Genomic DNA, 23,515 nt, shown 5'->3' with positions numbered 1-23,515 from the left:
GGTAAAGAACCTGTCTGTCAATGCAGGAGACGCAGGAGACCCAGGCTCAACACCTGGATCGGGGTGATCCCCTGGAGGAAGGCATGGCAACCAACTCTGGTATTTTTGCCTGGGGAGTCCCATGGACAGAGGAACCTGAAAGGCTGCCGTCCACAGGAACATACAGAGTCAGACATGACTGAAGCAGTGTAGCTCATACGCATGCACGGAAGAATTACAGTGGGATAAAATCAAAACGCTCAGTGCCTAGATATACACAAATGCATATCTTCTCTTCGGTGAGGATTTAACTGTCCCAGAAATGCCGACACAAGAATCATTTTCCAGTGGTCTCCAGAGAAGGCACACTTCTCCAGTTAGTGATAATGTCAAGTGGCATTGGGGTTCTCAGCCATGCCATGATTCAGTCCTCTCTGGCTCCAAAACACTCTTTCTTCCAACTCTAGATCTGCCCGCAGCCTCATCACAACCCCTGGAGGAACTATATGCAGGAAAAAAATACCCTATTTTGTCCTCACCCTCACCAAGACAGTGACCCCCCCCCCAGAATATTGCAGTTGAAGATGCTACCCCTGACTCAGGCACAGCTTTCTGATTTCATCTTTGCTGCTTCCTGGGGCTGTCATCTGGCTATTACAAGCGCTCCCATCCACATGCCTTGCCGGTTCCCTTTCTTCTCCGATGTAGTCTGCATCATCATTAAAATCAGATAATTAAATATACAATGGGTTGTTAAAATCTACTCTGCTGGACGATGAGGGCCAGGACTGTGTCTTGTTAACCGCTGGATCCCAGAATCTAGCACAGCACAAGGCGCAAAGGAGGAAATCCATAGTCTTGAATGGTAAAAGGACAAAATATTTAAATATGTGAAAGTTTCCTCTCTACAGAGTTATTCTCTTTATTCTCATTATTTTGCTTCGTTACTTTGAACATAGGTAAGTTTAACTATATTGTTTTGACTATGCTATTTTCTCTTTGCACTGTCAAGGATGTGGCCAGTTAATAGGCAAAGTCATGACAAGTTTATGAAACAGTCAGGTTAGTAATGTAATGAGCAATAAAATCCCAGAATCACTGATGAGAATTGAACATGGTTGTATCATGAATTAGCCAAGAAATAACTATAAATCATTTTCAAAATCTAATTTATGATGAATTTTACCAGTAGAAAAATATCTATACAAATTAAAGTTAACACTAGCAAAGTTGAGACTTACAATATATAGACATATTTCATTCTCTGTCCTTCGATTTACTCTGTTGCACAGATATTAATGTTTACCCAAATGAAAGGTTTGTGGAAGCTCCACATCCAGTAAGTCATGCTCACTTCATGTCTCTGTATCACATTTTGGTAATTCTTGACATATTTCCAATTTTTTCATTAGTGTCATATGTATTATGCTGATCTGTGATCAGTAATCTTTTCTGTTACTATTGAAATTGTTTTGGCACTTTATCGCCATAAGTGTTTTTTAATTAAGGTATACACATTTTTTTAAGCACAATGCTGTTACACACTTATCAGGCCACAGTAGAGTGTAAACATAACTTTTATTTGTACGGGGAAACAAAAACTTTCAAACAATTCACTCTATTGCAATATTTGCTTTCTTGCAGTGATCTGGGATGGAACCACAGTATCTCTGAAGTGTGGCTGTATGAGGAAAAGAATTGGATTCAAAAAAGAAAACTCAAAACTGTGGTTAGTAAAAGGATAGAAACAAAATACCTATAGATCAACCAAGTGTTTATGGTAATATACACTCAGAAAATAAAGTGGTCCATTCATTCCAGGTTGCTTGGGGCATGCCTGGCCTGAACACAACCCACATCCAGGGAAAATCCTCAGTTCCAGGACAACTGGTCATCCAAAAAATAATTGATCCTGTTGAAAGTAATTTTGACTCTGCTACTTATAGCTATATCACCTTGGGTTCTCACCTTAGTTTTCATAATTAGGATGAATAATTGTACCTACTTCACAGATTCCTGTGAAGATAAACTAAAATAATGCACAGAAAGTATCTTGTACAAAGTAACCTCTCAAAACATTTACTAGTTATTATTATTATTTATTCAAAGTCACAAACTAGTGGCAGAAGTAAAAATTCAGAGTAAGAACTTTCTCCAAATTTTCTATTCATTCTCCTTTTATATTACCATATTTATGCGTTATGCACTATGCATGTTTGTGCACTAAATTTAGTAGCCAAGAACTTCTGAGGATGGTGGTAGATGGCTATTGTTGTCTTTACACATGGACAGAAAGACTTGACCTCCAGGCCTTGAAGGAACATTAAAGTTCTAAAGAAAGCCCTGATCACCTTCAGGGCTCCATAATGCAGAAGATGGTGGGTGTAGTGCCCCGCACCCCAGAATCACTGGGCAAGGTTGAATTCAGACCTATCCGAGTGCATGGCTCCATGCAGCCTGGCTCATTCCAGGAACTCAGTAACTGGAAGCCACTTTGAGTGGGGAGTAGCAGCACCTGCCCTGCCTCAGGCGGATTCCAGCTAGGATAAACAAGAGACACTGGTTTTGAAAAGAAACTCTTGTTAAAACAAATACCCAGCCAATCAGAGTGTCAAGAACTCTCAGGTACTGTTGTATCATCATTTGGACTTGAGTCACAAAGCTGCCTTTTGCATCTGGTGCCATGACTTAATTAATCCCTCTCATTTTGGTCATAGCTTCCCCATCCCTACCTTTGGTGCCTAAGACAGAAGATTCTAGGGCCAGACTCATTCTAGAACTAGGGGAGAAGCTGTAGGGATGGAAGTAGATGGAGCAGATGGAAAGGAGTGTCAAGAGGGGTCTTTAGACCCTGTGTGGTCCTTGACAGTATTTCACCTCCTGTTCCCATTCATTTTGGCTTTTGCTCACCTCCATCTGCTCTGATGGGGCTGCCTTTTTTTCTGTCAGTAGAGAAATTGAGCCCATATCTCAGAAATCTCCATAGCTCTCACTAGCTCTCAAACTCCCCATGCACATCCGTCGCTAATATTCAAGTAGGCCTCTGAGTCAGGCATCTTTAGAACCACTTCTGAGGCTGGACTTGGGCAGGAACCGTCTGCATCTGAGATAAACTGCAAAAGTCAGGAGAGGCAATCAGGGTGGCCTCTAAAGCAATTCCTGGGCTAAGCCTTACAACAAAATCTGTTTGACCCTACTTAAGCAAGAAAGTTTGAATCAACTTACCTGGAAACCTGCCAGGGCGTATTTTGAGGCACGTAACTCTGACTCCCTCCCTGCTCGAAATCTCCCTTCTGCCTCTGGCAGGAGAACTAGTGGAGTTTCAGCAATGAATGAGGAGGACTCTGGAAGAGAGATGTTCGTAGAATGAAGGACTTTGTGAGCAATCATTTTGGAATATTATTAAGGAAATCAGGATGCATGGGTTCAAGAGGGAAAGGGTGTTTTAAACTTTGTCAGTGAAAAATTGGGGAATTTTCGGTGGTTTGTTCAAAAGAAAGGGAGCACGTTCCCTTGCTGGGTGGGCAGGTGGATCTGATAGATGACACTGTTGTGGTGAAAAGACTCAGATATGACACAGTGGTGGCAGTGAACACTTTGGGAAATTACCAATTTATAGGAAAAATACAAAGTCACTTGAATACTGCAAAAATTGTGAAGGTGTTCATGAATGATATAAATGTGAAAAAGATTGTCTTTAAAAATTATCTATCCCTTTTCTTCTGCCTAATGGGATTTGAGGACTCCTAAATAAGGACAGCGGAGAAGGCAATGGCACCCCACTCCAGTACTCTTGCCTGGAAAATCCCATGGACGGAGGAGCCTGGTAGGCTGCAGTCCATGCCGTCACGAAGAGTCAGACATGGCTGAGCGACTTCACTTTCACTTTTCACTTTTATGCATTGGAGAAGGAAATGGCAACCCACTCCAGTGTTCTTGCCTGGAAAATCCCAGGGATGGGGTCGCACAGAGTCGGACACGACTGAAGTGACTTAGCAGCAGTAGCAAATAAGGACAGGGAGCCCTGGTGTGCTGCGATTCATGGGGTCGCAAAGAGTCAGACACGACTGAGCGACTGAACTGAACTGAAATAAAGACTAGATAAAGCCTCCACTTTAGGAATGCTTTGAACTTGATTTTCAAATCACCCTAGGCTTGTTTTCCACCTGCCTTCCCTCCCCTAGGCTATGAAGACCAGCCCTGCTCCTACCAAGACCATCTGTCTCCCCTTTTCTGGCATTGTGTATCTCAGGGTTTTGACAGGCGTTAAGGAGTCCTCGTAAATATTCTCCACTATGTCCTGATGGACTGTTCCATATAAACAGCTTTGTTTAGATGTGTTCTCCCCATAACTTTTTAGAAGAAAATAGCACAGGCTTAGTTTTGAAATGAACCCAGCCCTCCCCCTCCCTTCCCAACCTGACTTGTGTGTCTGCATTTAATTAATTGGGCTTGTCGCTGAAAGGTCATCTGATGTGCACTAACATTAAGGGCAATTAGTTAGGTACACCCATGAGGGCTCCTAATCTATTATGTTTGGCAAATTTGGGCAAACAATATTCGAGGTGTTGTTTCCCAATCTGGTTCTTCCACGCCTACTGCACTCATTCTTGGCAATAAATGTGCAAATGTAGAGCTGATTCACATCTTCAGGGTTCTATGATGTTTTGATATTTCATCACTGCTTCCAGGCCTAGGTGTCCTTCTTTTGAGAAACATTGAAACCTTTTGTTCAATTCAGTTTATTTCAGCATATACACAAGGCACCTTTGAGGACCATGCTTCATTTGTTTCAAATCCCCTTTCCCAACATTCAGTGGTAAAGAACTCTCCTGACAATCCAAGAGACACAGGAGCTGTGGGTTCAGTACCTCGGTTGGGAAGATCCCCTGAAAAAGAAAATGGCACCCCACTACAGCATTGTTGCCTGGGAAATCCCATGGACAGAGGAACCCGGCAGGACACAGTCCATGGGGTTACAAGAGACACGACTGAGTGGCTAAACAAATTCCCAACATTTACTGTGTACTGAGCACTCATGGAGATGTGTCATACTCATCATCTTGTTCTAGCTTGATTACTTCTGGATGTTCATTGTCCAAGAAATTATTTTCAGCTCTTTGGTTTTTTGCAATGAGTGTATAAATGCTTTTGAAGTCAAATCTTTTGTCGTTAATGTAATTTTATGTGCTTTGCTTGCCTTCCCAATGAATTCTTTGCCATTTTTTTTAGAGTGTGCAAGAATCATAAAAAATAGAAGACCCTTCTGGACAGCACTTTCTTGTCTCATTCTCCATGCAGGGATCACCCCACTCTTAGTACAAAGAACCTGTGTTCCATTCCATCTATCTTATCTATTAATAGTAACTATGGGATTCTAAGCAAATTAATTAACCTCTGCTGGTCTCAGTTAAGCCATCCATATGAAGGGAATGATTGCAACTTGGCTACATGAAATTGTTTTCAAAGTCTAAAATATCTCTCCATCTCTCAGTTCTGGTCACATTAGTTGCTCTTGCCCTATTTTTATTTCTTTATTGAATTAATAATATTACATTTAAAAAATTTTTATATGGGCCTTTCTTTTTTAAAGTCTTTATTGAATCTGCTACAATATTGCTTCTGCTTTATGTTTTGACTTTTTGGCTGCAAGGCATATTAAGGAATCTTAACTCCCCCACTACGGATCAAACCCATATCACCTACATTGGAAGGCAAAGTCTTAACCACTGGATGGCCAGAGAAGTCCTACATTTTTTAATTATTATGAATTCTATAATTGCACAGGTACTAGGACATACATGTATTCTCCACGTTAAAAAAAAATGACAAATAAGGCTAAAGTCTCCCTCAATCTCTGTCATTAATTTGTGTGCCTGTTCAATCCATTTTGTACACATTGAATATAAATGTTTATATTTAAGATCTAATCAGTGTCAAAAAGCACATTATCTGTAAGATGTTTGTGTTCACTCATCCCGTCCTAGAGATCTTTCTCTGGTAATAACTCTATATATTTATCTCCTTTTCTATAAAAACTGCTACATAGGATTTTAATTGTTCCATAGTATGATTGTTCCATAGATTTTTCTTTTTATTCCTGAAAGTGGACATTTAGATTGTTTGCCACTGAATCAGATGATGCTACAGTGAAGACTCTGGTTAGTGTGTCCACATGGGGCATCCACAAGACTGTGAGCTTATTTCCAAGAATTGTGTATCAAGCATACGTATTTCCCTGGTAGCCACTTTATCTAGAGACTGGCACTCAGGCTGTTCCCAAAGTTCACTGAATAAAACAAAAATGAGTTTAAGTTTGAAGGAAGATGAATGAATGGTCCTGCCTTCAGGAAGCATGGAGAGCTAAGAATCCATGAAAGCAATGCTGTATTCAACATCTTCAGATGCCTGGAGTAAATAAAGGAAACACAGAATGAAATGATTCATTTGCTCCCAGTAAAGATGCTAAGTTAAGGCAGGTGGAGGCAGTGGGATATGGAGGTAGGTAGGGAGAGGCTCTGGCTTCAACAAATGCTTCATCTAATGAAGGGGCACCTCAAGGAGATATGACATGTAGATAGGGGAACATGAAAAGTCCCCTCAAAGCAGCATAGAGCCAAGAAGAAAAGCTTTAAGTCAAATTAGAAAGTTAGGGAGGAATGGCTGAAAGATTTGGGGAGCAGGAAGTGAGAGATTCCAGGAAAGAAGAAAGTGATGGAAGTTAGCAACTTGACCACACACAAGTCACCCTGGGGGTCTTGTTTCAATGCATATTTTGACTGTGTCAGACTAGGGGTGGGGGGCCCAAGAGTCTGCATTTCTGCAAACTCAGGTGAGAATATGCTACAGGTCACGTTGGAAAGCGGGATCTAAGGTGGAAAAGGAGTCCCAGACTTATCTGGAGGCCTTAGGCCACAACTGGGCTCCCCTGGTGTCTCAGTCTATAAAGAAACTGCCTGCAGTGCAGAGACCTGGGTTCGATCCCTGGGTTGGGAAGATGCCCTGGAGAAGGGAAGAACTACCCACTCCAGTATTCTGGCCTGGAGAATTCCACGGACTGTATAGTCCATGGGGTCACAAAGAGTTGGACACTGAGTGACTTTCACTTTCACTTTAGGCCACACTAAAAATGACAGGAATTGGAATAAAAAACATGATCAAATTCCAGAGGGAATTAAACATCATCATGATAACATTGTTTGTTTTGAGCATTTCCTAAAAATTAGCACTCTGGTGTGCTTTGTTTACAGTGACAACAATGAGGAATATTTCTGAAGCTATTATGATGTCCAGGCACTTTTCTCAGTGACCCAGTACAAACCAAAGACCTTCCCTTGGTAGAGATGACAGTCTACTGCAGAGAGAAAGACAATGAGCAAAGAAAATTATAAACAAGTGAAGGATGTAGTGTCAGATGGTGAGAAGTGCTGGGGGGAAGTAGAGCCAGGAAAATGTGATGGGGTGGAGAAGGTGAAGATTATTTTTAAGTAAGGTGATCAAAGTAGGGCTTGGCGATGTTCATATAGAAATAAGGGATATAAAAGGGTTAACGATGTGAGTGTAGGGGAAAGGCATTGCAGGCAGAGAGAACAGTCACTGCAAAAGCCCCGAAGTTTTACAGATAAGGAAACCAAGACCCAGAGAAGTTAAGCAACCTACCTGGGATCTCCCACTCAGAACGAAAATCCAGATCTCACCAGAGTTTATGGTCCTAATCACTATTCTGCTGCCACATACGGTCTGTTGTAACACTGATAAGCTTTTGGTAGTAAAAACGGTTGTTGCTCCTTTGCCAGGCCCTGGCCACTTCTCTGTTGTATAGTGAGCAGTGACCCCCTCTGCCTCCACTCCGCAGGAGATTGGGGGAGGTGCAAGACCCGGCCAGGTAAAAAGTTCTCTGTTCCACCTAGGTCTGCGGTCCCTCTCCAGTACATCCAGAAGATCCTTTCCATTAGTTCATACCTGGACTTTCTCACCATCTAGCTGTGTGACCTTCGGTAATTTAGAAACCACTCTGAACCTCAGTTTCCTCATCTACAATTGAAGCTATCTCACAGCTGCTGGGAAGCCTAGATGAGAAAATGTACACAGTAATAATACCTGCTATGTATTGGCCATCTACATGTGCCAGGCACTACACCAAGCACTTCATGTGCATTCTCTTGTTAGTCCTTATAACAATCACGTGATGAGGTTCTATTAGTGGCATCCAACATTGATGATAATGAAACTGAGGCTTAGAGAGATGTGACTTACCCAAAGTGTGCAGTTAAGTAAAGAAGCGCAGCAAGAAACCTGGGAAGGCCTAGCCCTATGGCCTATGTTCTTCATCACTCATGCTGCCTCACTGACTCTACACTCTGCTGTTGTGATCAAACAACTAAGGACTGGACAGAATTTGGACCTTCTTTGCTGTTCATGCAGTGACCTTTATTAGTTCCAGAAATAGATTTCTAAAACTTCTGTTGCCCAATTTGTACCTAAGCGTTTAAGTACGAAGAATCTTGATAGAGGGAAAAGCTTATCTTCAGATGGGAAACAAACATAATAAACATTTCAATTTAAAAAATAATTAATTAAGGTAAGCCTGGAATATCTTACTATGCCAGAAAGTAAGAAAATCTCAAGAAGTGACAGGGGCATGTCTGAAGAACATAGACCCTAGTTTGCAGGAGCTCCCACTGGCCTGGACTGGATCAATTTTAGTATCAAAATGAATAATGACAATAATGAATTATAAAATGAAATTCATGAGTTCATTCTGATTCAAATAAATGAATACATAAATATAATAGGGGAAAGGAAATCTTTTCTTTACAGTATAATGCCAACTCACAGATACAGAAGGAAATAAAGAGGAAAAAATCATTTTGCAACTCTATAGCAATAATTGGTTCAGGGTTAATTATCAATGAATGTTAAAACCATTGAATGAAGTTTTGGTAAGAAACAGGATATTCACATATTCCCAAAGGATCTCCCTATAGACTCTTGAGAGTCCCTTGAACAGAACAGAGATCAAATCAGTCAATCCTAAAGGAAATCAACCTTGAATATTCATTGGGAGGACTGAGGCTGAAGCTGAAACTCTAATACTTTGGCCACCTGTTGTGAAGAGCCAACTCATTGGAAAAGGCCTTGATGCTGGCAAAGACTGAAGGCGAAAGGAGAAGGGGAGGACAGAGGGTGAGATGGTTGGATGGCATCACTGGCTCAATGGACATGAGGGACTGTGTAGGATAGGGGAGCCTGGTGTTCTACAGTCCATAGTGTTGCAAAGAATCGTACACAACTTAGCAACTGAACAACAACAACATAGACCAGTTATAAACTGCCAAGGGGAGAAAAATAGTTCCTTGACAATGGGCAGCTCTGGAGAACACCAACTTTACCAAGTAATCAAAACAAGTGTCCCACACAATAGAACAAATTATTACCAAGTGCCTCCCGAGTCGATGCACTGAGAGTACGTCACTAACTGGCCCTTCTGCTCAAACGCATAACCTGAATGCAGTCAGGAGGAAGCAGGCAAACAGATCCAAACCTAAGAGCATTTCTCAGTACAGCTGGCCTCTGCTCTTCTGAAATGCCAAGGTCAAGAAAAACCAAGAAAGGCTAAGAAAAGTTTCAGATTAAAGGAGAATAAGGAGATAAGACTAACACCACAATGCAATTCTGTATTGCATCCCAGATCAGAAGAAAAAAAAATGCCACAGAAGACATTTTGGGGACACAAACAACGTATTAAACAATGCTATAATATCAGTATTAGATAACTGTAATGTGTTCATGTTGGGTTCCTTTAGCATGGTGATGGCATTAGGAGAATGTCCTTGTTCTTAGGGGTATTAGGGATGAAATACTATCCTATCTGCAACTGTCAAAGGGTTCAGCCACCTCCCACCAAAAATTATATACAGCCAGAGAAGATAATGGGCTTCCCAGGTGGCGCAGTGGTAAAGAATCTGCCTGCTTTTGCATGAGGCACAGGTTTGGTCCCTGGGTTGGGAAGATACCCTAGAGGACGAAATGTCAACCCACTCAAGTATTCATGCCTGGAAAAACCCATGGACAGAGGAGCTGGTGGGCTATGATCCATAGGGTCACAAAGAGTCAGACATGACTGAGTACAGCAGCACAGAAGAGAAAGCTCATCTGGCAAGACATTGACAATTACTTAATCTAGGTGAAGGGTTCACTCTATTATTCTTGCAATTTCCTATAGAGTTGAATTTGTCATCATAAAAAGTTGAAAACAAAAAAAGAAATAATTTGAATGATGATAACTGTTATGAAGAGAATAGGATGAAATGATGAAACAGAGCAGAGCTCACCAATGTGGCAGCAACTAGCTCTATGTACATATTTAAATTTAAACTAATATTTATTAATATCAATAACCTCAGATATGCAGATGATACCACCCTTATGGCAGAAAGTGAAGAACTAAAGAGCCTCTTGATGAAAGTGAGAGAGGAGAGTGAAAAAGTTGGCTTAAAACGAAACATTCAGAAAACTAAGATCATGGCATCTGGTCCCATCACTTCATGGCAAATAGATGGGAAAAAAGTGGAAACAGTGACAGACTTTATTTTGGGGGGCTCCAAAATCACTGCAGATGGTGACTGCAGCAATGAAATTAAAAGATACTTCCTCCTTGGAAGAAAAGCTATGACCAACCTAGACAGCATATTAAAAAGCAGAGACATTACCTTTGCCGACAAAGGTCTGTCTAGTCAAAGCTATGGTTCTTCCAGTAGTTATGTATGGATATGAGAGTTGGACTATAAAGAAAGCTGAGTGCTGAAAATTAATGCTTTTGAACTGTGGTGTTGGAGAAGACTCTTGAAAGTCCCTTGGACTATAAGGAGATCCAATCAGTCCACCTAAAGGAAATCAGTCCTAAATATTCATTGGAAGGACTGATGCTGAAGCTGAATCTCCAATACCTTGGCCACCTGATGCGAAGAACTGACTCATCTTAAAAGACCCTGACGTTAAGAAAGATTGAAGGCAGGAGAAGAGGACGACAGAGGATGAGATGGTTGGATGGCATCACCAACTAGATGGACGTGAATCTGAGCAAGTTCTGGGAGCTGGTGATGGACAGGGAAGCCTGGTGTGCTGCAGTCCCTGGGGTCACAAAGAGGCGGACGTGACTGAGGGACTGAACTGATTAAAATCAACTAAAAGTTGAAATCCAGTTCTAGTGCCCAATAATTTTGTGGATAGTGGCTACTGTATTGAACAATGTAAATAAAGACTATTTCCATCACGCCTGAAAATTCCATTGAATAAAGCTGGTAAGATTTACAGGGATGGGAAGGGATGAGAATCAGAAAGGCAAGCTCCTCTGAGGTGATGACGTTTGTCTGAGACCTGAATGATGGGAAGGAGGCTGGCTTGTGTAGATCTGCAGGGCAAGGGGACGTGTTTCCGGCCAAGGAAAGAGCAGGTGCAAACACTCTAGAACAGGAACAGGCTTAGACTTCAGAAGAGCAGAAAGACCAGCTTAGCTGCAGGAGGATGAACAAGAGGGAAGGCATTAAAGGATGCTCAGCCAGGCCAAGTGACACTGTGACTTCTGAGGTTAGACCATAAGAGGGGATACAACTTCTGCCTCATTCTCTTTGACACTAGCTTTTAAGTCACAGCTGTGAAGCTATAAGGAAGGCATGAAGAAGAGCAAGCAGGCTGTGGAAAGATCTGTCTGGAAAGAGACACAGAGAGGCTCAGCCTACAACCATGCCAGAGCTCCTAGGAGGCAGCCATCATCCAGGGGTCTTGGCAGTGGATCCTTCAGTCTTGGAGCAGCACCCCAGCTGCCCCTCCCCACATGAAGCAGAGACTAGCTGTCCACACCAGGCCCTACCCAGATTGTCAGATGGTGAGAATTTAAGTTACAGTTTCTTGGAATGGCTTGGATCCAAAACAGTGGATAATTGAGACAGAGAGACATGTGCAGGAGTTCACCCAACTAGGATGTGGTGGAAAGCAGATTTGAACCTAACCCTGTAATTCTCAGCTGACCTGAGAGTCAACGCTCCCATCTTTGCCACCTGGTGGGGGCAACATCAGGCAAATCTCTATGCGTGGGAAAGCATCGAGCAAAAGCCAGGACTGTTAGATGATGTAAATGCTACTATTAAAACTCAGGTTCCATTCTGAAGTGTAAATACACTTTCTTTCACCCACCTTGAAAATTAAGCTTTGTCACACAGTTTAAATTTGGGTTTATTTATTACATTTGTGTTCCCCTTCAGTAGGGCTTCACCTTTATAAAAATTATCTGAGGGGCTTGTTAAACGACAAGTTCAGCTCCTCTCTGAATTCTCTCATCTCTGAGCTTGGGGTCAAGTCAAGGAGTTTGCACTTTTTAAAATAGTTTTTCATCTTTTATCGAGATATAATTGAAGTACATGAAATGGCACATATGTAAAACTGCATAGTTTGATCGCTTTTGACATCTTTGAAATCATCTCTATAATCAGGATTACAAACATTCCTGAACCACCAAAGATTACCTTGTGCCCACTGTAATTTACTGCCTTCCACCCCCTCATTAGACAACCACTGATATGTTTTCTTTCACTGTAGATTGCATTAAAAAAAAAAAAAACTTTGTATATGGAAGCAGACATTGTGTACTCTTTTTCTTTACAAACTTTCACTCAGTGTGATAATTCTAAGATTCATCTATCAGTTCATTCCTTCCTACTGCTGGTTAATATTCCATTATATGAATGTGCCAGCGTGTCATCTGCCGGTAGACATCTGGGTTGTTCCAGTTTGAAGCTATTACAAATGAAGCTGCTATGAACTTGGGTGTGCCCAGATGTTCAATGACTTGGCTATGTGGCAGATGATCTTTAACTTTAAAAAAAAAAAATCTATAAAACTCTTTTTTGACCAGTAGTTTTATCAGGGCTTCCCTGATAGTTCAGTTGATAAAGAACCTGTCTGCAATGCAGGAGACCCTGATTCGATTCCTGGGTGTGGAAGATGCCCTGGAGAAGGGATAAGGCTGCCCACTCCAGTATTCTTGGGCTTCCCTGGTGGTTCAGCTGGTAAAGAATCTGCCCGCAATGCGGGAGACCTGGGTTTGATCCCTGGGTTGGGAAGATCCCCTGGAGAAGGAAAAAGCTACCCACTCCAGTGTTCTGGCCTAGAGAACTCTAGGGTCGCAAAGAGTCAGACATGACTGAAAACTTTATCTTTTCACTTTATCATCTCACATCCTCATCAGCAGAGTATGAGAGCTCCAGCTGCCCCACATTTCCACCAATGGAAGAGGGATGGTCAGTTTTAAACATTTTAGTTAGTAGTATGCTGGAGCTAGCTTGCAGCAGCTTGTGGGAGCCAATCATAGGCATCTCTTACCAACTATGGGTTCATTGACATCTTCTTGTTGGTAGCTTGAAATTGATCGCAGTGGGAGTATTTACACCATAAAATCAGCAAATGCTACTGTTTAGGCTTCCTCTACTGCTATCCCACCTAGAATTAACTGTTAAATATTTATAAGCACACCACTGATTTTAGCCATTCTAGTGAGTATGTAGTAGTATCTCATTATCAGTACAGTTGCATTTCCCTGATAACTAATGGTTCTGAGCATCTCTCTCATTGCTTCTTTTGAGAAGTATCTGTTCAAATCTTTTGCCCATTTTCTCACTGGACGGTTTATTTTCTCACTGGATGGTTTGTCTTTTTATTATTGAGTTGTCAGGGTTCTTTTATTCCCAATACAAATTCTTTTTCTGACGTATATGTTGCAAACATTTTCTCTCAATTCGTGGCTTGCCTTTGTACTTTCTTAATGATATCCTTCAAAGAACAAAAGGCTCTTACTTTAATTGAAACCTGATTTATTATTTTCTTCTTTTATGGTTTGGTATGTGTTAACCATCAGTATTCACTTTTTCCTTACATGAACATCTCGTACTATTTGTTGAAAAGACTTCTGTTTTCTCACAAAATTGCCCTTTCCCTTGTGTCAAAACAAGTGACCAAATACATGTTCATCTATTTATGGACTCTCTAATCTGTTTTATTGATCAATATATTTATATTTTCACTAGTCCCCAAGCTATCTCAATTGCAGTAAGTTTATAGTAAGCCTTGAACACAAGTTGGTTAAGTTATCCAACTCTCTTACAAAAATTGCTTTTGTTTTCCTACACTCTTTATATTTCAACATAAATATTAAAAGTCATTTGTCAGTTTACACCAAAAATTGTGGAACTTTTATTGAGATTCCTTTGAGTGTAATTCAACTTAGGGAAGAGAGACATCTTAATATTACTGTGTCTTAGAAACCATAAACATGACATTTTCCCATCTGTTTAGGTCTTTCTTAATTTCTCTCACCAGTGCTTTGTAGTTTTCAATGTAGAATCCTGATATCTTATGTTAGATTTCTTCCTATGTATTTAATGTTATTTGGTGCTACTATATACGGGACTGTTTTCTTAATTTCATCAATTATTTGATATTAGTATGTAAGGATACAATTAGTTTTGGTATTTTAACCTTGTATCCTGTAACACTGCTAACTTCACTTATAAGTTTTCCTAGTTTTTTTTTTTTTTTTAAGTCTTTGGATTTCTACATAAATTATTATTGTACCTGCAAGAAGATAGAGTTTTCTTTCTCTCTTTCTAGGTTTTATGCCTTTTATTTCTTTTTCTTGCCTTATTTCTGGAGTTAGATACTGTATAATAAGGTTAAACAGAAGTTGTGAACATGGGCAATCTTGCCTTATAAAATATCTCAATATATCCATTGGATCATAGAGAAAGCAAGGGAATTCCAGAAACACATTGACTTCTGCCTCATTGACTACACTAAGTCCTTTGACTATGTGAATCACAACAAACTGCGGAAAATTCTTAAAGAGTTAAGAATATCAGACCATCTTACCTGTCTCCTAAGAAATCTTTATGCAGGTCAAGAAGTCACAGAACCGGCCATAGAACAACAGGCTGGTTCAAAATTGTTGAAGGAGTATGTCAAGGCTATATTTGTCACCTTGCCTATTTAACTTATATGCAGAGTATAGGGCTTCCCAAAAGGCACTAGCGGCAAAGAGCCTGCCTGCCAGTGCAGGAGACATGAGACGTGGGTTTGATCCCTGGGTCGGGAAGACCCCCTGGAAGTCGACGCGACTGAAGCGGCTTAGCACACATGCAGGCATGCATGCAGCGCACATCTTGCAAAATGCCAGACTGCGTGAATTGCAAGCTGGAACCAAGGTTTCCAGGTGAAATGTCAACAATCTCCAATATGCAGATGATACCACTCTAATGGCAGAAAGTGGAGAGGAACTAAAGAGCCTCTTGATGAGGGTCAAAGAGGAGAGTGAAAAAACTGGCTTGAAACGCAACATGAAAAAAACTACGATCATGGCATCTGGTCCCATCACTTCATGGCAAATAGATGGGGAAGCAATAGAAACAGTGAGATATTTTATTTTCTTGGGCTCCAAAATCACTGCAGATGGTGACCACAGACACAAAATTAAAAGACACTCCTTGGGAGAAAAGCTATGACAAACGTAGACAGTATATTTAAAAGCACAGACATTACTTTGCCGACAATGGTCTATATAGTCAAAGCTATGATTTTTCCAGTAGTCATGTGTGAGTGCGAGAGTTGGACAATAAAGAAAATTGAGTGTCGAAGAACTGATGCTTTCAAATTGTAGTGCTGGAGAAGACACTTGAGAGTCCCTTGGACTGCAAGGAGATCAAACCAATCAATCCTAAAGGAAATCAACCCTGAATATTCATTGGAAGGACTGATGCTGAAGCTTAAGTTCCAATACTTTGGCCACCTGATGTGAAGAGCTGACTCATTGGAAAAGACCCTGATGCTGGGAAAATTGAGGACAGGAGGAGAAGGGGGCGGCAGAGGATGAGATGGCTGGATGGCATCCCCAACTCAATGGACGAGTTTGAGGAAACTCCAGGAGATAGTTAATGACAAGGAAGCCTGGTGTGCTGCAGTCTAATGGGGTCACAAAGGGTCAGAAACAACTTAACTATTAAACAACAGCAACAACATATCTCAAGAGAAAATAGTTATAATCTTTTGTCATTAAGTATGATGTTATCTATAGATTATTTTTACAGATGCTTTTTAACATATTGAGAAAGTTCCCTATTATTTCCTAGGGAAATAATATTTTCCTAATATTATCATTAGAAAATATTATTTATTATTATTATTATATATCAGTCCAGTTCAGTTCAGTCACTCAGTTGTATCCAACTCTTTGTGACCCCATGAATCGCAGCATGTCAGGCCTCCCTGTCCATCACCAACTCCAGGAGTTTACTCAAACTCATGTCCATTGAGTCAGTAATGCCACCCAGCCATCTCATCCTCTGTCATCCCCTTCCCCTCCTGCCCTCAATCCCTCCCAGCATCAGGGTCTTTTCCAATGAGTCTACTCTTCACATCAGGTGGCCAAAGGATTGGAGTTTCAGCTTCTTTTTTTTTTTTTAATTTACTTTTATTAGTTGGAGGCTAATTACTTTACAATATTGTAGTGGTTTTTGTCATACATTGACATGAATCAGCCATGGATTTACATGTATTCCCCTTCCCGATCCCCCCTCCCGCCTCCCTCTCTACCTTATCCCTCTGGGTCTTCCCAGTGCACCAGGCCCGAGCACTTGTCTCATGCATCCAACCTGGGCTGGTGATCTGTTTCACCCTAGATAATATACATGTTTCGATGCTGTTCTCTCGAAACATCCCACCCTTGCCTTCTCCCACAGAGTCCAAAAGTCTGTTCTGTACATCTATGTCTCTTTTTCTGTTTTGCATATAGGGTTATCATTACCATCTTTCTAAATTCCATATATATGTGTTAGTATACTGTAGTGGTCTTTATCTTCCTGGCTTACTTCACTCTGTATAATCGGCTCCAGTTTCATCCATCTCATTAGAACTGATTCAAATGAATTCTTTTTAATGGCTGAGTAATATTCCATGGTGTATATGTACCACAGCTTCCTTATCCATTCATCTGCTGATGGGCATCTAGGTTGCTTCCATGTCCTGGTTATTATAAACAGTGCTGCAATGAACATTGGGGTGCACGTGTCTCTTTCAGATCTGGTTTCCTCAGTGTGTATGCCCAGAAGTGGTATTGCTGGGTCATATGGCAGTTCTATTTCCAGTTTTTTTAAGAAATCTTCACACTGTTCTCCATAGCAGCTGTACTAGTTTGCATTCCCACCAACAGTGTAAGAGGGTTCCCTTTTCTCCACAGAGTTTCAGCTTCAACATCAGTTCTTCCAATGAACACCCAGGACTGATCTCCTGTGTAAGAGGGTTCCTTTTTCTCCTCACCCTCTCCAGCATTTATTGTTTGTAGTCTTTTTGATAGCAGCCATTCTGACCAGCATGAGATGGTACCTCATTGTGGTTTTGATTTGCATTTCTCTGATAATGAGTGATGTTGAGCATCTTTCCATGTGCTTCTTAGCCATCTGTAATGTCTTCTTTGGAGAAATGTCTGTTTAGTTTTTTGGCCCATTTTTTGATTAAGTTGCTTATTTTTCTGTAAGCATTTTAAAATTGAAGTAATCAATATTGAATTAATTCAATATTAAAGTAATCAATTTGATCATATTGAAGTAATCAATTCCATTCAATGAAATGAATGATTTTTCTGCTGCTTTATGAAATTATGTTTAAAGATTGATTTTCAAATATTAAACTTTCATTTTGGAGCTAACCCTTAACCACACTTCAGTTCAGTTCAGTCACTCAGTCGCGTCCGACTCTTTGTGACCCCATGAACTGCAGCACACCAGGCCTCCCTGTCCATCATCAACTCCTGGAGTCCACCCAAACCCAGGTCCATAGAGTCAGTGATGCCATCCAACCATCTCATCCTCCGCTGTCCCCTTCTCCTCCTGCCCTCAATCTTTCCCAGTATCAAGGGCTTTTCAAATAAATCAGCTCTTCACATTATGTGGCCAAAGTACTGGAGTTTCAGCTTCAACATCAGTCCTTCCAATGAACATCTAGGACTGACCTCCTTTAGGATGGAGTGGTTGGATCTCCTTGCAGTCCAAGGGACTCTCAAGAGTCTTCTCCAACACCACAGTTCAAAAGCATCAATTCTTCGGCACTCAGCTTTCTTTATAGTCCAACTCTCACATTCACACATGACTACTGGAAAAACCATAGCCTTGACTAGACAGACCTTTGTTGGCAAAGTAATGTCTCTGCTTTTTAATATGCTGTCTAGGTTGGTAATAACTTTCCTTCCAAGGAGTAAGCGTCTTTTAATTTCATGGCTGCAATCACCATCTGCAGTGATTTTGGAGCCCCGAAAAATAAAGTCAGCCACTGTTTCCACTGTTTCCCCATCTATTTGCCATGAAGTGATGGGACCGGATGCCATGATCTTAGTTTTCTGAATGTTTCATTTTAACCCAACTTTTTCACTCTCCTCTTTCACTTTCATCAAGAGGCTCTTCAGTTCTTCTTCACTCTCTGCCATAAGGGTGGTGTCGTCTGCATATCTGAGGTTATTGACATTTCTCCTGGCAATTTGATTCCAGTCTGTGCTTCTTCCAGCCCAGCATTTCTCATGATGTACTCTGCACATAAGTTAAATAAGCAGAGTGACAATATACAGCCTTGATGTACTCCTTTTCCTATTTGGAACCAGTCTGTTGTTCCATGTCCAGTTCTAACTGTTGTTTCCTGACCTGCATACAGGTTTCTCAAGAGGCAGGTGAGGTGGTCTGGTATTCCATCTCTTTCACAATTTTCCACAGTTTGTTGTGATGCACACAGTCAAAGGCTTTGGCATAGCCAATAAAGCAGAAATAGATGTTTTTCTGGAACTCTCTTGCTTTTTTGGTCATCCAACAGATGTTGGCAATTTGATCTCTGGTTCCTCTGTCTTTTCTAAAACCAGCTTGCACATCTGGAAGTTCATGGTTCACGTAACCATACTTGGTCATGATATATTACCATTTTTACTTATTATTGGATTCGATCTGCTATTTTGCCAAGGATTTTTGTGCCTCTATTTATAAAAATATTTTTCTGCAATTTTATTATTTTTTTGATAAATTCCTATGTCAGGTTTTTTTTTATTAAAGATATACTGGGCTCACAAAACAGTTGGGCAGTGATTCTTCTCTATATCTTGAAAATATTTACTTAATATAGGTGTTCTTTCTTTCTTGAGTGTTTGATAGAATTCACCAGTGAAGCTATTTGGGCCTGACATTTCCTTTTAAGAAAAAACTTTAGTAATGAAAAATTAACTTCTTTAATAGACATAGGAACATTTAGATATTCTATTTCTTGCGTCAGTTTAGGTTAGTTCTATACTTTAACACATTCAGCTGTTTTATCTAATTTATTCTTTATTCGCCTAAAGGTATTCATAGGTTTTTTTAAATATCCTTTTAATATCTGTAGAATCTGTGATGATAATCCCTTTTTATTTCTGATATTAGTAATTGATACTTTTTCTCCCTTGGATTAAGCTAGTTAGAAATGTGTCAGCTTTGCTTATTATGTTTAAGGAACCAAATTTGGATTTTTCTAATTTTCTGTATTGTCTCTGTGTCTTGCATTTCATAAGTTTCTGCTCTTATTATTAGCTCTTTGTTTGTATTTATTTTTTATCTACTTTGCTCTATTTTCCTATAAGGTGGAAATTTAAGTCATTGACTTTTGATATTTCTTCTTGCCTAATAAAAGCATTTAAAGTTATCCCTTTCTCTCCAAACACAACTTTAGCTGCATCCACAAATTATGATATGTCACACTTCTGTTATTTTTAATTTAAAATATCTTCTAGTCTCCCTTGTGATTTGTCTTCAGTCTATGAATTACTTAGCAATGTGTTTTTTAATTTCCAGATACTTGGAGTTTCCCCAGACATCTTCTCCTTATTGATTTCTCATTTAATTCCATGGTGATCAAAAAGCATATTTTGTATGGTTTTTATTCTTTTAAATTCATTGAGATTCGTTTTATGGCCCAGAATATTGTCAGTCTTGACGAATGTCCCATGGGCACTTAACTAGTTGGATGATTACTTAATCTCTCCAATCTCGGTCCCTTCATCTATAAAAGTGAGATCATAACCATAGTACTTACCTCAAATGCTTGTAACGAGGGTTAAGGCAGGTAACATAGGAAAAGTACTGAGCAGAGTGGCTGATGCAGAGTACACTCAAAAACATGAACTCATCATTATTACCACTACTCGTATTCGAAGGTCAAACCTTGACAAGGGCCGGTTTGGCTTTCCTCCGACTTCTTCCTGGCTATCCGTAGGGTTCCCCAGGAAAACAGCTCCCTTGGCCTCAATGTCTTCCCACTTCACCTGGACAAATGCAGATCCCTTTCCATGAGACTCTGTGCACTCCGTCCCTCCTGTCTCCCTGACAGCCTCTCCCCACTCCCTGTCACACTCACCACACACCAGCCGTACTGATCTTCTGTTGAGTCCTTGGACACCCAGCGTGGAAACGTTCCCACCCTGGGCCTTGACACATGCAAGGCTGTCTCCGCCCAGAACCTTCTCACTCTCTTGTTCTCATTGGCAATCCTGCTCCTCCTTCATATCTTAGTCCGTTTGGGCTGCTGTTACAAACTACTAAAGATGGAGCGGCTTAGAAAAGACAACAGTTTATTTCACTTAGTTCTGGAGGCTGGCAGGCCAAGATCAACATGCTGGAGGATTTGAGGTCTGATGAGCACCCAGCTCCTGACGCAGGGAGGGTCGTGACCACACGACGTCCTCACACGGAGAAAGGGACAAGGGCGCTCGCTGGGGTCTCTAAGGTCACAGATCTCATTCATGAGTGCTCCGCTCCCATGGGCTAGGTCTAATCACCGCCCAAAGGCACCTTCAAACACCATCACATTGGACACTAGGTTTCAACATGAATTGAGGTGAGGGGAACTTAACATTTACTCTATGACATCATCTCAGTATAAATGTGGTTTTCTCTGCACAATTGATAATCAGTCCACTTGTCATTCTCTTTTATAATACTGTGGTTTGTCTTTCAAACCATTTAGCACAATTTGTGTATGTGAAATTGTACATACAACACAAAAAATTGTGTACAAAGTGTGTACACAACACACAAGTTGTGTGTATATGTACATATGTATGTGTGTACATATCCACACATACATATATACACACACAACTTCCCCACTAGGCTGTAAGCAGTAACAGGGCAGGACTTCAATCATTTGCTTCTCCAGTATCTAGCACTATGCCTGTAAAGCACAGTGGTCATATTTAATAAACACTTTTTGAATGAATATAAATGCCAGAAATGTGACCCAGGGCAAACCACTTTCAGTTGTTTGAGCTTTTATTTTCCTCATCTGTAAAATGGGTACTGTCGTCCCTCCCGCAGAGTGTTAGTGAGAAAAATGTAATACATATACTCAAAGTTTTAAAAAGACTTCCAGAGACAAACACTAGTACACCCCTGTAGAGTACACAAAGGCCCATTGCCATTCGATTGTAAAAGTGAAAAACTGGAAGCATTCAAAATATCATCCACAGAGAGCTGATTTAATGGATCACAGCTCAGCCAGGCACTAGACTACTGTTCAGCTGCTTCAAATAATACAGCTCCTCATGATGGAAAGATGTGTTAAAGGGAAGTCAAATTGAAGAAGAGTGTACCTACTAAGCACTCATTTTAAAAATACCTGCTTGGGAAAAAAAATAAAAGATACTATTACAGGAGTAAAACTACAGCTCATGGTGTGAGGAAAGATATTTGTGATACAGATATCCAGCCAAAGACTTGGAAACATGTTGTGTTAAGAAAAACACAGACAATACAAAATTTTACTTGAACAGAGAATGTCCAAGTGGCCAATGAACATATTAAAATGTACTTAACTTCACTGGTCCCCCCCAAAAATTGCCATAATGAAATCAATAAAATAAGCTTGTCAAAAAGTATAGTTTTATAACAAACTTATGATTACCAGGGGGTAAGGAGAGGAGGGATGAGCTAGGGGATTGGAATCGACATAGACACACTGCTATGTATAAAATAGACAATTAATTAGGGCCTACCGTATAGCACAGGGAACTCCACTCAGTACTCTGTAATGACGCAGGTGGGAAAAGAATCTTAAAAAGAGAGTGGATATATGTATAAGAAGAACAGATTCATTTTGCTGCACATCTGAAACAAATACAACATTGTAAATCAACTTTACTCCAATAAAATAATTTTAAGTATTTTTTCAATAAATAAATAAATAAATAAATAAAAATACCTGCTTTCTTAGTTCTTCTAAGAAAAGTTCTTAGTTCTGCTTTCTTGGGACTTCCCTGGGGGGTCTAGTGGCTAAGAATCTGGGCTTTCATTGCAGGGGACATGGTTCAATCTCTGATCAGGGAACTTAAGATCCCACGTGCCTTGCCTTGCAGGAAAACAAACAAACAAAAAACAAGGCTGCTTTCTAAAATAGGAAATTTTTGACATGGTTTACATCTTGGGGATGAGATTGGAAACGGGGAGAGATTTATTTTTCATCTTAAGCTTGTTTGAAATGTTTACTACGGGCCCTTATTCCTTATATAAATAATGATTTCATTAATATTGGAAACTGGGTGGCGAGAAGTCAATGAGCAGGGGTCAGCGCTGGCCTCCTACTCTTGGTCCAGGAGGTCAGGGCTAAGCCTCCAGGTCATGGGGACAGCTATACACAGGCCGAGTCAAGTGCCAATACATCACTCCAACGTGTCCCAGGCCTGGTCCATCCCCAGAGCCTCCACTAGGCCACAGCTTCACAGCCTCTGCTTGCCTTGAGAAAACAAACAAAAGCAGCCCTTTCTGGGCAAGGAGGGCAGGGACTGGTGCGGCAGTGGCTGGCAGCTGGCAGCTGGGAGCTTGATTTCCTACCTCGTGCTCCCTGATGCCCGCTGGGAAGATTCTCCAGACAGCCTGACTGCAGCTGGTGGCACAGGTGCCAGGTCTAAAGACCCAGGGATAAATCATTAGCAGATCAGCCCACAGATCACTTCCCCTTTTGGGGCGCTGCCCGGCACTTCCCAAGAGGAAGAGATTTTTCAGCACTTGGCTGGCTGCCCTGCCCTCACACAATCTCAGGCACCCAGCAGGTCAAACCAAGTGGTTCCTCTTCCTCAGATGGGGCTGTGCCTGATGAGGTACAAGAAAGCCAAAGAAAAGGCCAAGAGCTCAGAAGACATGGTGAGAAACACTCAGCATCGCCCCTGCCCCAGAGATTCCGGGTCCCTCAAAGAGGGGGACAGGTGAGAAGAGGGAGAGAGCCCTCGGATGCTGGACTCTGGACAGCTTTCAAGGTCAGGCTAACCCCCAAGGCCCAGCCACACCCTCTGCTCAGCCCTGAGCAGACCCTGCCCGTCACTCCCCCTTAACCAAAGGTTGGCCCCACTTTGATCTCCTTCTCCGCTCGCACTGTTCACACTAGGAAGGCGCCTTCAAGAAGCTATCCCAGGGCAATTTTCCACCTTTGAAGT

At 41.0% G+C, this 23,515-nt stretch overlaps 1 long non-coding RNA gene across 1 annotated transcript; it reads right to left on the bottom strand.

Moving 5' to 3' along the window:
• Positions 1 to 2,189: 2,189 nt before the first annotated feature.
• On the bottom strand, positions 2,190 to 22,231 carry LOC139038207 (uncharacterized). The gene is made up of 3 exons (XR_011491134.1): positions 22,082 to 22,231; positions 3,205 to 3,323; positions 2,190 to 3,092 (listed from the first exon to the last, which is right to left on the bottom strand). It is a non-coding gene; the product is annotated as an uncharacterized lncRNA (long non-coding RNA).
• Between the last annotated feature and the right edge of the window lie 1,284 nt (positions 22,232 to 23,515).

The sequence above is a fragment of the Odocoileus virginianus genome, chromosome 14, assembly GCF_023699985.2.
Source record: "Odocoileus virginianus isolate 20LAN1187 ecotype Illinois chromosome 14, Ovbor_1.2, whole genome shotgun sequence".
NCBI classification, from domain to species: domain Eukaryota; kingdom Metazoa; phylum Chordata; class Mammalia; order Artiodactyla; family Cervidae; genus Odocoileus; species Odocoileus virginianus.
The sequence above is the reverse complement of the archived record's forward strand: the minus strand, read 5'-3'. Positions and strand labels throughout refer to the sequence as shown.